This window comes from Phyllostomus discolor, chromosome 3, assembly GCF_004126475.2.
Source record: "Phyllostomus discolor isolate MPI-MPIP mPhyDis1 chromosome 3, mPhyDis1.pri.v3, whole genome shotgun sequence".
NCBI classification, from domain to species: Eukaryota; Metazoa; Chordata; class Mammalia; order Chiroptera; family Phyllostomidae; genus Phyllostomus; species Phyllostomus discolor.
The window spans coordinates 56,304,585-56,323,700 of record NC_040905.2 but is presented as its reverse complement, the minus strand read 5'-3'; the positions used below and the strand labels follow the sequence as shown (position 1 = coordinate 56,323,700).

Genomic DNA, 19,116 nt, shown 5'->3' with positions numbered 1-19,116 from the left:
CAGGAAGAAAAACACAATGTACCGCCCGCCTGAACCGCCTCAGCCTGCTTTCTTTCTGAGAGGAGTCTTGGCTTCTGTTGAACTTAGGAAAAGTTCTCTAAATAAGTTTTCTTTTTAAAATTATGAGTATATTTAATTTAGTATTTAGGAAGCTTAACTCCTTAATTTTCTGAAGTCAACAATTCTCCATTCTGTAAAACTACAAAACCAGGGTAACATATATTTTTAATGAATCCACACAGGAGGATTTTGTGTCTAACATCCAGTTTCTTCAAGATCAAGGAGTCCAAGAGAGCAGCATGCCATAATTCAAGGCACAACTGAGAAGCAGGAGACAAGAGTATTAGCCCATCTGTCCCACAGGCTCATTAATCATGCACAGCTCTGGGTCTCAACCTCACTAAGACCAAGTCCCATGCTCTGTAGAAGGAGAAGCGTGAACCACATACTTCCTGAAGAATTTTTCCAGTCCTGTGATTCTACTCCAAACAGCAGAACTTCCAGAGAGCTTCTCAAGAAAGGTTATTTCCTTCTTCTTCCCAGGCTCAAAACAGAGCTCACAAAACAGGGGCTGTCCCAACCAACCACACTTTATTGTGGTTCATGTTGGTCATCTCCTTAGCCTTCTACCTACCATGTAAGGTAATTACATGGGAAATATAAAATTGTTTCCAATGTTCATTAATTATAAAGACCTTTCTATTTCTTACATATAAATACATAAATCACAACTTATCTTTAAAAATTGATTGTTAATAACAATAGAGTAGTAATCCCTATCCAAGGGGGAAACCCCCAAATCCCCAGGGGATAACTGAAACCACAGTAGTGCCAACTCCTATATATACTATGTTTTTCCTGTACATACATACATACATACATACCTATGAAAAAGTTTACTTTATAAATCATGCACACTGAGAAATTAACAACAATAATAATAAAATACAGAAAGTCCTCACTTAATGTTTTGGTAGGTTCTCAGAAACTGCAACTTGAAGTGAAACCTATAATAAAACCAATTTTATCACAAGCTAAGTGATGAGTTAAATTCCCAAAGCACATTTCTGGCTACAAAAACATCACCAAACTTCTAAATAAAGACCCCAAACACTTCTAATATTAAATAATTAAATGAATATGAGCTACACATATATTTAAGAAAAATGAATAAAAACAAATAAGATAATGATTATCCAACCCACTTATTTGCTTAGCATCACAGAGAGCCAGAGCCTGTGCCAACAGTTCAGGGAGCAAGGCAGGGTCCAGCCCTCCATAGCCATCTCCAGGCACACTCACTTGCACCCCAAGTCACTCAGATTGGGACAACTGAGACACACCCATTCACCTCACATGCATGTCCTTGGTATGTGGGAGGAAACCAGAGCGCCCAGAGAAAACCCACACGGACATGGGGGGTAGGGGGGGATGCAGACTCCACACAGACAATGGCCCTGGCCAGGAACTAATTTACTGTTTTTCTTCATCATTACAATGAAATGGCCTTGAACAAAATAAAATTATTCTCTGGGGACCTGCTGTAGAACAATATAACAATATACTGTAATAAATATTATGTAATTTTGGCCTCTCAAAATGTCTTATGTACTGTACTCACCCTTCTTCTGATGATGATATGAGCTGATACAATGCCTATGTGATGAGATGTAGTGAGGTGAACAACGTAGCTATTGTGACATAACATTAGCCAACTCTACAGGTTACTTGAACACAAACACTGTGATAATTGGATAGTCAATCTGACAATCAAGATGTCTGCTAAGTAATGGGTGGTGAGTGCATATAGTGTGGAGATGCTAGACAAAGGGATGATTCACAGGTTAGCAAGACATTTCATCACACTACCCAGAATGGTGAGCAATTTATAACTTATGAGTTGTTTGTTTCTGAAATTGTCCATGTAATCCTTATAATTTCAGACCATGGTTGATTTTGGGTAACTAAAACTACAGAAAGTGAAACTACAGATAAGAAGCATTAAGAACTTATTATAGGAAAATGACATTTCTTCATACAAAGGAAAGTATGGTCTTTGATAATGATACCCAATTCTAAATTTAAAATGAAGTGATAGCCCTAGCCAGGTAGCTCAGTTGGTTTGAGCACTGTCCTGTGCACTACAAGGTTGTAGATTCTGTTCCTGTTCAGGACACATACTTGTGTACACAAACCAGGTTCAATCCCTGGTTTGGGCACATACAGTAGGCAACCAATTGATGTTTCACTCTCACATTGATGTTCTTCTCTCTTTCTCTCTCTCCTCTCCTCTTTCTCTAAAATCAATAAACAGATCCTTGGGTGAGGAGAAAAGCAATAAAGTTATAGTATTTTGCAGTTCTCACTATTACTCTCATTGTCCCATAATTTCTTTCAGGAAGTGGAAATCATTGTCTACATTGTCCCATAATTTCTTTCAGGAAGTGGAAATCTTAAGGTATATTTCTGTGGTGCTCCATGAACTGTTCAAAAACATCTTTCAATTGGAATTGTCCCATATATACTATAGGTAGGGTAAAAAATATGGTGCAAAATATTTATAATTAATGAAACCATTGTTAAAAGAGTTTTTTATAACTTGGAGCAATCTAAATGAACTTAAAAATGGGACCTTCATAAAATTATTCTGTCTGGATGGCATTATAAAGAACAAATTAAATTAAGAGGTTTCAAACTTGTAAGGGTAAAAAAAAGTTTAAAATGTTTACAAGTACTACATAACACATAGTCATGACATACCCTGGGAAAACATCTAATTTGACTTAAAGACATTTAGAGACCCACCAGACAACTGCTACCCCACAAAATGTCCTTAACACCACACATTGAATTTGGGACTAATTTCACCATGAGACATTGTTGTATTTTCTTCCATTCTTATATCCTTTTTCAAGTTAAACATTTCATACCTTCAATATTTAGTATGTTTTATATTTGTAAATTATAATACTAATGATGATGAGCAGTAGATACTATATACAACTCTATTCAAAATCAGCTTTTCATTAATTCATTTCAACATATTAGGCTTAAAACTTTAAGTCAAAGTGCATTGTAGTGGAATCTAACAAAATCTTTTCCCAACTCATTGCGCATATCAGAGAAAAAAGAAGGGCAATTTCTGACTAATGTCAATAGAATAATGTTTTAATGATTTAATTAGAAATTTCAAAAATCATAAAAAAAGAAAAAACATCAGAAAATCACCTAAGAGGGAGCTTTCTACATATGGAGCTAATCTTTTGAAGATGTGAAAAAAGACTCATTCATCCAACAAATAAGAGTCTTGATGACTTTTAAAGTCTTTTCCCACTTTGTAATTTATAGATTCAATGCAACCCCTATTGAAATACCAATGACATATTTCACAGATATAGAACAAGTATTTCAAAATTTCTTATGGAGCCATAAATGACCCAGATTACCTCAGCAATCTTGTGAAAGAAGACCAAAGTAGGAAGGATCACAACACCTGATATCAAATTATATTACAAGGCCACTATAATCAAAACAGTCTGGTTCTGGCATAAGAACAGACACATAGATCAATGGAACAGAATAGAGAACCCAGAAATAAACTGATGTCTCTATGGTCAATCAATATTCGAAAAAAGTGGGGAGGAGCATAAATGGAATAAAAATAGTGTCTGCAACAAATGTGTTGGGATATCTGGACAGGCATATGCAAAAAAAAAAAAAAAATGAAACTAGACCAGCAACTTACCCCATACACAAAAATAAATTCAAGATGGATAAAAGACTTAAATATAAGTCACGACACCATTGAAGTCCTAGAGGAGAACATAGGGAGGAAAATCTCTGATATCCATCCCACGCAGCAATATTTTCATTGATATGCCCCCTAGAGTAAGGGATAAAAAGGAAAGAATAAACAAATGGAACTATGTCAAATTAAAAAGCTTCTGTACAGCTAAAGAAAACATCAGCAAAATGAAAAGGGAATCAACTATATGGGAAAATATATTTGCCAATGATACCTCATAGCAGGGTATCATATCCAAAATATACAAAGAGCTCATACAACTCCTTGCCAGAAAGAAAAACAATCCAATTAAAATATGGGCAAAGGATCTAAACAGACATTTCTCTAAGGAGGACATATAGAGGACCCAGAGACATATGAAAGGATGCTCAGCATGACTAGACATCAGAGAGATACAAATCAAAACCACAATGAGATACCACCTCACACCTGTCAGAATGGCCATCATAAACAAATCAACAAACAAGTGCTGGTGAGGATGTGGAGAAACGGGAACCCTGGTTCACTGTTGGTGGGAATGCAGACTGGTGCAACCACTGTGGAAAACAGCACAGAATTCCCTCAAAAAACTAAAAATGGATCTGCCTTTTGACCCAGCAATTCCACTGCTAGGGTTATACCCTGATAATCCTGAAACACCAATTCAAAAGAACCTATGCACCCCAATGTTCATAGCAGGGTTATTTACAATCACCAAACACTAGAAACAGCCTAAGTGCCCACCAGTTAATGAATGGGTCAAAAAACTATGGTTCATTTACACAATAGAATATTATGCAGCAGAAAGAAAGAAGGGGCTCCTACCCATCATGACAGCATGGATAGAAACAGGAAGCATTTCACTAAATGAATTAAGCCAGGCAGTGAAAGACAAATACCATATGATCTCACCTATAAGTGAAACCTAATCAACAAAACAAACAAGTGAGCAAAATAGAACAAGAGACATGGAAACAATCTGACAGTGACCAGAGGAGAGGGCAGGGAAATAATTGGGAAAATAATGGGAAGTGTCAAGTCAAGGAACATGTATAAAGGATCTACAGACAAGGACAACAGTGGGGAGAATTGTATGTGGGAGAGGGGAGGTGGGCAAGGCAGGGGAGAGCAATGGGGGAAAATGGGGACAACTGTAATTGAACCACAATAAAAAAATCAATCAATAAATAAGTCTTCCCCTGCTTTGGAATTATAAAATATATAAAAACACATAACTATTCTCAAGAAAATTCTATTCAAAATTGTCATATGAAAGTCAAAAAACTCCTCAGAATCCTCAAGACTCAGTTACACTGCCCACATTTTATGACTATTTCTAAAAACTTTAATCTGGGCCAGGAAAGTTACCAACATAGAAATAAACAGGTCAAATGCTGTCATTTAACAAATAATAATAAATCCTTCAGTCATACATCTAATTTATACTTATTAAGTGTGTTTCATGTGCCAGACACCATGCTAGGCACCAGGAATAGAGAGAGCAGTCAGCATGGATGCAGCCATCACAGAGTCTCGTGGAGAAGGGTAGGCAGCGAAATGAGTAACAATGAAGTTTGGTGAGTGTTAAGACGGGATAAGTACAGGAAACTGAAACCACACAAGGCTCTATTAAACCTCCTAGGGAAGATGAGGTGAAGCTAAGATCTGAAGGATATGTAAGAATAGCTGCTTTGGTCCAATGGACCCTCTCACCTCTGTGTTTGCACACCCACTTTCCTCACTCCCTACATGCCTTTTCTCACCTCCTCTTCCCTTCTCATCCTCTTAGATTTAGTTTGGGCAGCATCTCTTCCATGTAGCCTTCTCTGAATGCCCCATCTCCATTAGTCTAGAGTGGACGCTACCACTGATACGCTACCCTCAATAATCTCACTAAACCCACACATATCTGCAGCCACAACTCCTGTAATTGCCTGCATAATCTTGGTCTCTTAGGCTAATAAAATCTAAGAAGAGGTTTCTTTGGTGCTTCTGGGAAAGCTTTTCTAGCTCTCCTAGAAGACCTCTGAAATAGCCCCTTTCACTTGGTAGTCATGTTGCTGCTAGCCACTGGTGAAGCTTATCTAAAAAGGAAAACAATGGAAGGAAAACTAAAATAAGACTACTAGATTAAAATCCCTGAATTCCACCCTACCCTGGACTTTCAGTGGTATGAGACAAGAAATTTCTTCATTACTAAAGCCATTTAGGTTCTATGCTACCGATAGTAAAAGCATGGTGACTGATTAAACATCATAAGTGAGAATCATGTTTTGTTTGTTTTTTCCTTAGCATCTGACACATTATTTAGCCCATAGTAGTTGTTCAATAAATGCTTCTGGAGTAAATAAACTGGGTCATTCGAAGAAAATATAACAATAAAATTATGAAGTTTATACCTGAATAAAATTGAAAACAAATTCAGTTTTGAAACAAGAGTTTTTAAAGGTGTTTTAAAACATATTTAGAAGTGCTAGCATTTTTAGAGGTGTCCCTATATTGTAAAGAAAGTAAATCTGGACCACTGCTCACTCAGTGCCTTTCGTCTCACCCAACTCTCCCCTTTGTGCCCAAAGGCAGTTCTGCTACTCCCCAGTCACCCAGTGTCCTCGTATTTGTCTCCCCACCTCCCCTTCAAAACCTGCTCTCCAGAAAGAGCCAGTAAACTCACTCACACTGAATTCTATGAATCTGATTTAAACAAAATGCTACTATTTCTAGAGGTATTTATAAAATATGAAGATGTTCATCTCTAATTTCACCTCTAACTTCAGATACCAGGAAGCAGGTAAAGGAGGCATTTGTGGAGCCTGATAGCCAACTCCATGGCCATGAAATGACAAGAAGAGATGCCTGATTTCCTAGTAACATAAGGGCAACTCCAGACATTGTTATCAACAGCCAGCCCTACAGCTTGACAGGAATGCACTCCCGTTCCATTTTCTTAGGAGCAAATACATCCAGTAACCAGTGACCCATGTCCACCAGGAGGTATCCATGCCTCTAAGAAGTTCTGGCTGTAGACTTTATCCCTGGGATGAGATTTAACTCCATCTGGTCTGTATCCTGCTTGGAACTTAATAACCTCACAATTATAAGAAGCATCTATATTAGAAATTCCCTTACCCCCAAATCCTATCAGCTAATTATAAACCATGTTTGATTTACTCCAACACTGAGTGAACTCAGGATTCTTTGTTATAGACTCCAAACTCAGATGAAAATGAAACTCTTAAAAACAAGTAGATGTTCCCACATAAATGTTTTGATCTAGAGCAATTACAAACTGTTTTGGCTACCTTTTATCTCCCAAATCAGATATTCCAGAGCCACCTTAAATGCCAAATATAAAAGCATCCTATTGCACACCTTGATACAATTTTCTGTATATCCTTAATGTCTTTCCAAGTAATTTTATGCAGTCAGCACCCTATACATTAGGGAAGGAATTGATGTGTGCTCTATGGGTTTCTTATGAAAGCAATGAACCTTCATAATCAGATCCATTCCTTAATTTTGCTTAGTTTTTTATGCAGTTGCATTAATACTACCTCATCAAACAAAGACAAGAATGAACATGCAGCTTCAGTTTTAAAAGAAGTAACAACAATACAGCTTTCAAAAGAACAAGTGCTGAGCTTGTAAAAACAAAAACCAGCTCCCATTTTATTAAATATTAGTGCTCATGCAGGGATGTCTGAAGTGTGCTGCAAGGCTAATTAGGACAGATCAATGTACACTTACCTCTCCAGAAGGCTGAAAGGTGTGTAGTGACTATGTGTCATTAAAAATTTACTTGACCATGGGCATCAGATGTCCATGAAAGTATGACCCTGGTGAGCACTCTGAGTTTCCATTTTACTTATGTCATCCTCAATGCATCAAAAATGCCACAGACACCACTATTCTCGCCCAGCTTCATAGCAGTTGGCATGCTGTATGTGTTTGAGAGGGTCATATCAATTAGCTATATTACCTATAAAGCCATAGCTGCAATTATTACCACTTCAAAATTTATCATTTACCACATTTGGCAGATTTTCCAAAGTAACAGTTATTTAAAGGTTAATCAAAATCCTTAGAACGGTATTTATTATAACATGATTTTTGATACCTGACTGAATCAATGGCTCTTAAGAAAACACCCTTGTCTCAGTCCTGCTCAGTATATACCACAGTGCCATTTGGGGGAAAGAAATACATATTAGAACTGTTCATTTCAGCCCTTGTCATGGAAGATCATATATTAATGTAATCAGGTGGTACATTTACATGCTCATTAGTAATCCATCATTAGTCCAAATGCTCACTATTAGGAATAAATGTTCATGTTATTCAGAATATCCAGAAATAGTATTTCTTATTTAAACATGCAGAATAAGCTGACTGAAATAAGTGCACACCTTGAGTTTGAACTTTCAAGGCATATCACTGAAGTCAATCAGTTATGTCAGGACACTCTTCCATAATAATCTGAATCATAAAATCCCTGCCCCTCCCTAACAAGGGGAGATGGAAGGAGTTCCAGTATCTGAATCCTTCTAATTCACTGTAACTGCAAAATTCCTGATGAAGTGTGTGTTTAAATTTTATGCTTTAATACATAGCATGCCACTAAAACCACATTAGTTATGCTTTATGCTGTTTAATCATATGTCAAAATCTGTAAAATCTGCTCTAGCATGCTAAGGTAATTTAACTGCAATTAATCAATCAAGGAAATAAATCAAATGTAATAAATGCCAAATAATGCAACTTCTTTAAAAACAAATCACTCTCTACACATTTATCCCAGAAATACTTACTAGCCAATACCATTGAAGAAAAAACAGAGTGAAAATTAGACTTATTGAATATTTTTGCCATTAGTAGCTAGCTTCTAGCTCTACACTTGCCAATGTTTTAAAGAGGCCTTTGGCACCATCTGATTTTCCCAATAAAACGTGGGCAACTTGAAGGTCAGAATTATACCTTTTTATTCCCTGTGCCCCACACGATGTCTTAATCATAACAGGTGTTCAGGAGGCTTTTATTGAATGAAAGAATGAATGCTTCAAATAACCACAAACTGGATTATTTCATTACTATATTTAGGATATACAACAATAGTCATATTTTCTTCTGACAAAAACATTTATTATACATTATTGATATTTAACCAAAAGTAGTAGCACTCTCGTTATTAATCTTCTTTTTTTCCCATAGAATCAGTTAGAAACCAGCAAGAAAGATTTGTGAATGTGTATGTTTGTATTTCTCCTTCCAAATAAAAAACAGTAATTTTTCTTTTCAAGGATGTAATTTAACAATTTGATGGACATGGTTTTGGACCAAGCTTAGGAAGGTCAATTATAAGTCCTGTGTTCAGTCAACAAGAATTCATTAAGCACCAACTGCATACCCTGCACTACGCTAGTAAATACAAATATACCAATAATCTTAAGATTGTACTTTTGTTGGGTTGAATTTTTAGTACTATTAAATAGGATTATAAGATATTTGGAGAGAGCAATAGGGATTAACAAGAAGCTTTTTCATAGATTTGGGAAGCTACTAGAGGTTTTTTTTCCCCCCTAGGTAGCCAAAATATCCTTGAAACATTAATTTTGGAGAAAAAGTTGCACTGACCTCAATATAATCACTACAGTTTGTAAGCAGGCACTACTACCATCTCCCTTCCTGCCCTCTGTTTGAGGGAGCAAAGCTGAGATGAATGTACTGATCCTGCCCCCAACCCCGCAGCAGACCCATCAATCTCTGGAACAAACCCCACAAAATTAAAAAGCATGTACAGAGTCTTACTCTTCCTCACTAGGCACATCTGGTGGCCCAGCTACCACTGCGGGGATCCCATGTTACTGCTCATTCTCAACTTGAATCTGTGTAGTCCGCTAGACAGGCCACCTGTGGGCTTTCATCCCAGGGGCCTGTGTGGCTCTATCATTAAGAAATTATCCCTTTTCTCTCCTTATGGGACTAGGCCTCTGTGAGGTCTCCTCTGATCTTTAGATGTTATCTCCATGGTGTGGTGTGTCACAGATATGATCAGATGGGATAACGACCATCTGACTTTTAGGTATTCCAGGTCATTCTGTCCATGGCCTAATTTGATACTATAGTACCTATAGCTACTTACATGAGTTCAGCACTCTCTGTGCCCTTTGAATGTCGTTCTGACCTGTCTCCTTGACATTTGGGTAACAGTCATGGATGGAGGCAGCTCTGTATTTACCATCCCAAATGTAAGTACTGGCCTGGTATTGCTACATGTGTCAAACCTCACATGTGTAACAGGGAGAAGGGCCACAGACGTGAGGCTTGCCACATTCTAGAGGTGATGTGTTGCTGATCGTACCATAAGAGGCTCACTCACTTTTTTACTTGCTATGTAGTTTTCCTCAGTTCCAAAAAAAGCTTTTTTGTAACTTACAATAAAATCATTAAAATAAGGGGCAACATCAAGGCAAATAATACAAAGGAAGTGGGGCAAAACTCCACCGCAAAACCAAGGCCCTCCCCAAAAGTCCTGTAGTTCTGCAGTGTGAATTTTTTGCTCAATTGTTCCATTAGTCAGAAGAAAAAGGAGGCATCCATACTGATGCCATTTACTTGGATCAGAGTGGGGCAAGAGATTCACCTCATCGGGAGAGATGTTCTTGTTTTCCTAGCTGTACATTATTAGGAGGACTGTATTGAGTGTCTCATTATATAAAGTTTTTTATATCAAATAATCATAGTAAAATATCAGTGTAAATTGCTGAATGTTATCCTCCCTTTCTAGCATGAAATACTTCAAAAAAATGTTCTTTCTCAGAGGTCTTTAGACTAGTGTTGTCCAGTAATTTTCTAGTATTGACAGTACAAAAGAAAACATGTGTAAAAATAATGTAATAATATGTTGTATAACCTAAACAGTCCCATTTTAAATATATAAATAAGAATATAAGTAATAATTTTCTCAGCTATACAGAGATAGGGCAGGATACAGAAAAGATTGGGACCATAGAAAACTCAGGATCACACAGCCACCACAAATTACTGAAAGATGAGGAAGAAATGAAAGTCAGCTATACTACTGACATTCTGGTATATTTTCTTACAATAGTTTTAAGTGATTTAGCACAAAAACGGTGTTTTTATTTCAGAAAATCTAAATTAATGGAATGTTAAAAGTGAAAAGTAGTATACAATTGGCCACAAGAAAAAAAATGAAGAAAAGTCTCGGGATCCAATCAATAATAAATAAACTATTAAGTCTAAAATACATAATTTCTATCTTAACAAAACTTTAAAAAAAAACAGTTCAAGACCCCACCATTTCATCATTGTTTTTAAAGAATGAGCTGAAGAAATAAAATTAGGTGTGAATTTTACATAGTAGATATAGGTAGTTTCAAATAGGCTACTATGGTAATAAAGGTAAATGATACAAACCAAAGCTGCCTGTACACACACACTGAGGTTCTATTTCAAGGAGACTCAGATCAGATCTAAAACTCTGAGAACATTTTCTGCCCCGTAAACACCCCAGTAGCACACACAGGTATAGACTCAGATACCTCCTTCCTCTGGTGACAGCTCCTGGGAGGTTTTCCTGACACTGAGAGGGGGGTAAGATTCTGAAAAAACAAGATAAAATATCTAAACATTTCTAGCATATGTGTTATAAGCCCACCTATTCATGGGTTTGTGAAATTTAGACAAGTCTAATAAAAATTCTAATATATGTGACAAGATCACAATGTGACAAGAGCATACATTTATACTGAGTGGCTTTTCCAGTGCTTCCTACTAAATACCAACAAAACAAAGTATGTCCCCCAACATTCAGAAATAATACATTTTCTTCTTCGTTCCCAGTGGGAAAATCTTTGAAAACTTATGAAAACTCAAAATATGTGACAAATTGTCACTGAATTAGAATGAGTTACAGTAACAAGTGATAATATATATATACAAAACTCACTGAAGCTATGGGCTCGTCTTCACATACAAAGGCTATTTCTAAACAGATCAGAGTGAAGCCCTGGCTGACGGGTGCTGATGGCAGAATAGGGTCTGAGAAGAGCCAAAGTCATGTGTAACACAAAACTCATTGATTTTTATATTTAGAATGGATCTTTGAACTTACATTTGGAAGTGTTGTGAGAACACGAGACTCCTGTTATTTTATACATGTTCATTCTTATAAAACGTTTGCCTTGTATGGTTAAGGTATTTTGCTGAGGACTTACTGGGTAAGGCACATCATTGTGTGTGGTGGAAGGGGATGAGAGTCGATCACAAGCATTCCCCAAGCCCATTACTGCGACTACACACCTCTCAAACAAAAGCAGGACCTGACTGGGAAGTTCTAGGAGACAAAGGATGGTAGGGACTTGGGAATGGGAATGAGGTATTCCTTCATACACGTACTCTACAGTGCTCCTCTTTAACTTGGTATTAGTATAGTGTATTATTACTGGCTATTTAATTCTTTATATTCTCCATGAAATTGCAAGATTTTTAAGAAAAAACACTTTATTTTGAAATAATTAGAAGTTCACAAGAAGGTTCAAAGAAATGTATTGAACCGTGTACCCTTTCCCCAGTGTTCATATCTTGCATATCTACAATATCAAACCAGGTCATTGACATTAGTATTACCCATAGAGCTTACTCGTATTTCAACAATTATACATGTACTTACTCATGTATCTGTATGCAACTTCATCATGTGGGCAGTTTTGCAAAACCAGGACCACAATCAAGTCACTTAAGTGCGCCATCATCACAAGACTCCCTAGTACTACCATTTCATGACAACCCTGCCACCTACCCTCCCCTCTCGCCCAGCCAGCCCCTAAACTGTCACCCATTTTTGCAATTATGTTATGTTATAAATGTTGTATAAGTGGATATAAGCAATAAGATACCCTATTATGACAAACTTTTTCACTCAGCATAATTTTCTTGAGGTTTATCCATGTCATTGCCCATATCAATAGTTCATTACTCTTTATTTTTGAATAGTATTTCACACTATGGATATATCACAGTCTGGGTATCACCACACTATGGAGATATTCATCCATCGACAGACATTTGGGTATTTCCAGTTTGGCGTTACTACAAACAAAGCACTTATGCACATTCATGGACAAGTTTCAGCATGAAGATAAATTATAAGATTTTTAAAGGGATAATAGTGTCTTATTCATCACTCTACCTCCAACACTTTATAAAGCACACAGTAGGTACTCAAAAATAGTTGTTGAAGGAAAGAATGAATGAACCATGCAATTGCCTCTAAATGGCAGAAAATAAAATAAGATGGATAGTGTCAGCCAAGAGGCCCTGAAATGCTCTGGCAGTTTTAAGACGATAGCAGTGCTCGAAGGGGACACACACAGATACACACGTGCATGCTTCGATTGGAACATTTTTCCAGTTTGTTTGAAATACTGAGCTGCATTTTAAGATGTTGTTTAGATTAATAGGCTATGAATGAACTATTTTTTTAAGAAAAAATTTGTGAGACTCCCAATTCAAGCCAAGATAGACTAAAAGAAGCTGGATATACTCTCTTCCTAAAACCACAATAATAACAACAAAACTCTGACAAAATGCAGGAAACAATTATTTTTAAGACATGGGCCATGAACAACAGTAGTCCCTGAGAAATGAAAAGCTAAGGAGGTGAATCTCATTATTCCCTTGTTTACCATTTTGAAAGTTTTCTGGCAATGACACATGTAAGGTAACTCATGAGGCAGGAGGAAACAGAGCTGACAGAACGGGAGAAGAAAGTAGCTACAGCTCCCGGGAGAGAGCACCTGGCAGAGAGGTGCTGCACAGAGAAAGGGCTGAGATTCGCAGAGTCTCATTCAGGAATTTAGCAGAGTACTCATTGGGAAAATGTGTGAAGAAACTACGTGAGAATAGGTATTCCTTAACCTTAACAAATAATTGGATGTGTTGATCAAAATCTGCTATCACAAAAAGTGAGGGCACCAGTAGTCCTGCCCAGCCTCCTCCAAATAAATTTGGTCAAGTTCCTAGTCCTAATTATTAATCAATAGGAAAGACATTGGACAAGGGAAGTTATTAAACAAACCCACAGGAATGCATCAACCAATATAAGCCACGAAAATCTTGACAGCACAAATAATCCAGATTCCTTAACAAGAAAAATTAACAGAGGGGAAAACCTATAGATTAAAGGATCAGAGAAATATCAACCAATTGCAATGAATGGATCTTGTTTGTATTGTTTCAAAGAGTAGAAAGTAATTATAAAAATGCATGTGACAATTGGAAAAATCTGAATACTGATTTTACATATTTGATAATACTAAGGAAATATTGACATTTTAGATACAATTCATTTTTTAGATGGGGTTCATATTTTCAGTTAAAAAGCAACTCTTAATCTTTTAGAAAGACCTGTGCAATGTTAAAGGGTGAAATAATGTCAGGTATGGGATTGACTCCAAAATAATCTGGAGTGAAGTGTGAAGTGGAAATGATGAAACAAAATTGCCCATGAGATGATAGTTACTGAAGGTAGGTATAGTTATATGTAAGTTCATTACATTATTCTCTCTATTTTTAATATGTTTAGAATTCACATAATAAAATGTAGATACATTTTAAAATATATAAATAAATGCCTATTAAATTGAAACAGTGGTCAAGGACTTAGAGGTCACAGTACATGTTTCTGAATAAAAATGATCTCTCAGACATAGCTGTCTCAAAGGTGATATTTTACAAGGACACCAAAGACTGTGATTTGTAGGATTCCCTTCATGAAGACCACATTTTCCCCAGACAAGTCACTGGCTTTTTAGGATAGACATTCTTTTCTGAAAATAGATCTGGCATTATACAAGTTGTTGACTACCTAATTGAAGACACCAAAAGACATAAAAGAAGAACAAAAAACTGAGTCTATAAGGGTGGTTGTTATTTCCTCCTGTTCATTTAATATGGTTAGGTTTATGGAAAGTCTAATAGAGAATGTCGCTGCTATCCTGCCAACAGCAGCCTTGCAATACGACTCATCCAAATCAATCTTGTCATTCCCGCATTTCCTGTTTGCCTTTTGCTCTCAACTCCACTCATGCTGTTTGGTATTTTCCTTTTCATTTGAGGGAGAGGAATTTTTGGAGATGTCCAGAATTTTTTTCAAGTCAAATAATTCATGAGAAAGTATGTTTTATCTAGGATCTGATTGTTTTGCAATAATAGAGACACTCTGAATAGCTTGTCCAATGTTCTGCCAAAAGAACTCTCCTCTCTCCTCTTGCCATATGAAGGCTACCCATCCAAAAGGATATGCCCAAATTCAATAAATGAAGTCCTATGAAGATGATTGTTGTATCTCATATTTTTAAAAAATTTCTTCATTGTCTCTAGTTCAGTATACTATAAATAACCAATAACTAAAAAGTAAATTTTAAATTCTCAGCATATTTTAAGTAATTATTCTGTCTATAATATTAATGTACTAGTAATATTATTAAAATAATCATCATGCATCCTAATGTTCATTTTCACTAAATGCTTGAAAAGGTCATGAGAGCAGATTTAAAACTTGGTATGTGTTTTGAAAGCAGAGTTGGCTTTGGGGAATCAAGGCTAGTGAGTATTTTTGTAGGCTTGTTACGTTTTGGGAATTATTTGCAAGGATGTATTGCAAAACTGATTGAACTTTTCAAAATATTTATCACCATAGTTAGAACTTTCTTTAGAGTGTTTTCTTTTTAGACACAGTCTTGTTTATGATGGTCATTTGCTACCCCGGGCCTATAAAACAATGTTATAATGCATTCCCATTAACAGTATTAAAACGTTCATTTCTGGGAAAAAGTTTTAAAGCAATTCCATTGTGCTGATAACTCAAATATTAAAGTAAATACCAAATGTGATAATGTATGACAGAATCCCAACAGATTAAAAATTTTTTGCAAGAGGGTATTTTGAATTCTGATGAAAACAGAACACTATTAGAGTAGACACAAGTCACATGTGGCCTATGTAAATTTAAGTTAATTAAATTTAAATACAGTTCAAAATTTTGTTTCTCCATTGCAGTACCCACATTTCAAGTGCTCAATAGCCACATGTGGGTACTGGTTACCATTCTGGACAGTGAGCATATAGAATGTGTCCATCATCACAGAAAATTCTATTGAATAACAATGGTCTTTGTTAAAGAGTCCACTACTGATGAATGGATGGCATATATTAATTTATTTTTATCGTCATTTTCCCTTTGATATAGGAGGTTGAATCAATCATATCAAATTTAAATAATTTTTCTTTAAAAAATCTGTATTCTAATGTAAATAGTTAAAAATGTGCCACAGCCACTGCAGTGTAGATTTTCTTTTTTTTCCTCTCCCTACAAAGACAATGGAATTTCAAAAGATTCCATTTCCTCAAGATAGGGAATTATAACATTAGTCAGTCCTCCTCTTCAATTTGCATTTTCTTTCTTTATAAAGACCTATTCTAACCTTGCTCTGCTTCCAAGTTTATCCAGCAAAGGCCAAACCCTTATTTTGTGGCAAGGAATTCCTACTTTAGAGGAGAGTAGTTCAGGCCTCAAACTACACTCTTGTGAAATTTGTAACTAGCATTAAAAAACTCACTTCCTAGCCAGGTTCCCTTACCAGGTGAGGAGGTTTTTACACACTTCCAAAGTTCCAGCAAATTCCTTAGTCTAACACAACTTATCGTCTCTCAATTCAGAAAGAAGCATTTTTGTAACATACATGAAAAGACAGAAATGCATAAACATTGCCACTTGACATCCTTACGGGAGGAAGTGGAACGTTCCTGAAGTAAGAAATTGAATATGAGGGTCTGTCTGATTCAGCAGAGAAACTATGAGTGAGATTCTCTCTATGCTTTATGCTTAGAAAGGAATCATGTTGCAGAGGAAGAACAGAAATACAAGAGTAACCAAAGTAAATGAAAATGCTATGAAAAACTCCCAAACCACAGGGTTAAACCAGTTGCACTGAAATACAACTTCTGAAAACCTTCACAAAAAGTAAAATGTCTGTATTTAAAATACTAGATAAACCATATAGCTGATCCAGATAGTAAAAAGAGAGAGAGAGATTCATAATTACATGAGTATAGAGAAAATTTTTAGTATTTTAATAAACAATAATGATTAATCATTATTAATCATTTAGCATTGAAAGATTTGATTTTAAAAGTATATAATGCACCCTGGCTGGTGTAGCCCTGTGAATTGAGTGCTGGCCTGTGAACTGAAGGGTCTTCAATTTGGTCCCCACTTAGGGCACATGCCTGGGTTACAGGCCAAGTCCTCAACTGGGGACATGTGACAGGCAACCGATGGATGTATTCCTCACACATTGATGTTTCTCTCCCACTTTCTTCCCTCCTTTTGCTCTCTCTAAAAATATATAAACAAAATCTTTTTTGAAAGTATATAATACAACTATTAAAATAATAAACTCAAGTAAATAAATACTTAAAAGAATATTCCAAGTATTTTAGAAATGAATCATTTTGCAGAACAGCATAATGTTTGGAAACAAAATTTCCACAGCAGATTCCATACTTCAAAAAATTAATTACAGCCTTGATATTAGCTACAAAAATGTACATTAATTTGGGGGTAGACAAAAGAAAAGAAAAGAAAAGAAAAGAAAAGAAAAAAGAAAAGAAAAGAAAAGAAAAGAAAAGAACATCCCCATTCCCAAACTTTTCTGAAACAGATTTTGCATCTTGGAAATTACACTTGCTCTCAAGATTCTTTGCATTATTTAAATTCATGACCTCGTCTCTTTGTTCACTTGCACACTGTCTAAGCAAGTCTAAAATCCAATAAATTACTATAAATGATTACCAATAAAATATTTTCCAAGTAATTTTTTCTTAACTTTTAAAATTTAAAGAGTTCTATTATAATTAGGTAACTACTTACTCCTGGCACAAGGCCTCTGAAACACTTTCTCAAACACTAATGGGCCTTAGAAAAATTTGAAACTCTCAATTCATTAAGACTTTGAGTAGCTGTTTTGTACCTAAGAATGAGCATTGATGGAGACTTTGGGACCAAATGCATAATTTTATGAAATATGAAAACATAAGGGTTTTGTTGTGATGCATGTAGCAATCAAGAACCTGTTTCTTTTTAGCTGGCTCCTAAAAATTACCTCCTGTATAATTATTAAATAAAAACACTCACTTATTCAGTACTCAGCCAGCTTTTAAACTCTGAATAAGAGAAGTACACAGTGAGAGAGGTACTTACATGGTTTCCTTGGATACTGGATGATGCCATTCAGGTCTATGTTTTTATCTGAAAGTGGTGCCCTGCGGAGAAATAAGGTTTGGTGAGTGGCTGTTTATATATAGTAAGTAAATAGGAACTTTGTTTATTTTACAAAGCATTTTTTTTATTTTGACCCAGATTTCTTTTTCTCATCACACCCAACCCTTGTAAACAACAGTAACATGGTAGAACAGGTACTTTTTACAACTCTTTTGAATACCACTTAAGAACTCGTAGTTATTAAAGAGAAGCTCAGAATCCTTTCGCTAACTAAGCACTTTACTCCTTGGGCAGCTTTAATACCTGGGCTATTATTATTAATATCTATATTTATGTCAGACGTATCAGTGAACACTGCTTGCGTCTCTACTTTCCTTCAAAAGGAATTGCTCTCCAACTATCAGTAAAGAAATTCATCTTTTAAAAAAAATCACATAAATGATAAATGTCCTTACCTTAATGAAAGGCTAAGAGAGAATGCCAGCTCTCACCAGCTCCTAAACACCCGCAGACATTAGCTGCCATTTTAAATGTTGTGGTGGGTCCCTAGGTTCCCAATAGTTTAAACGCTACAAGCATACGATTTTGACATTCAGTCTCTCAGAACTACATGCTTTCTAATTTTGGTAGTGTGATTAATCCTCTTATGTGATAAGTTTTAGCCTTCTAATATTTCTTTGGATAGAAAGGAACAAATGGCAACTAACTTTAATGCTTAACACAATTTAATAACCTGAAATGAAGGAAGTGTGTGGTATGTTTCCATTAACAAGTTTCCAACCACAATTAATTGAACAAAAACTTGTCTTGTTCCAAGATTATTCTTGGAAATGTAATTTTGAAATCTGTATGAAATAAGGAAACTTACTTTTTTACCATATGAAAGCAATCTCAATTTTTTAGGCATGATTTTTGGGTAGACTTCTGATTTGATATTTTCCATTTGAACTAGCAGCCTGGGGGCTTGGAAAGGGGGAGGGGAGGGAAGCAGTTCTGTGTTCTTTTGCCAGCACTGACAAAGGTCTGGTTG

At 36.0% G+C, this 19,116-nt stretch overlaps 1 long non-coding RNA gene across 1 annotated transcript; it reads right to left on the bottom strand.

Moving 5' to 3' along the window:
• Window positions 1-207: 207 nt before the first annotated feature.
• On the bottom strand, window positions 208-18,721 carry LOC114512005. The gene is made up of 4 exons (XR_004901980.1): window positions 18,542-18,721; window positions 18,066-18,127; window positions 1,622-1,820; window positions 208-630 (listed from the first exon to the last, which is right to left on the bottom strand). It is a non-coding gene; the product is annotated as an uncharacterized LOC114512005 (long non-coding RNA).
• Window positions 18,722-19,116: the final 395 nt, after the last annotated feature.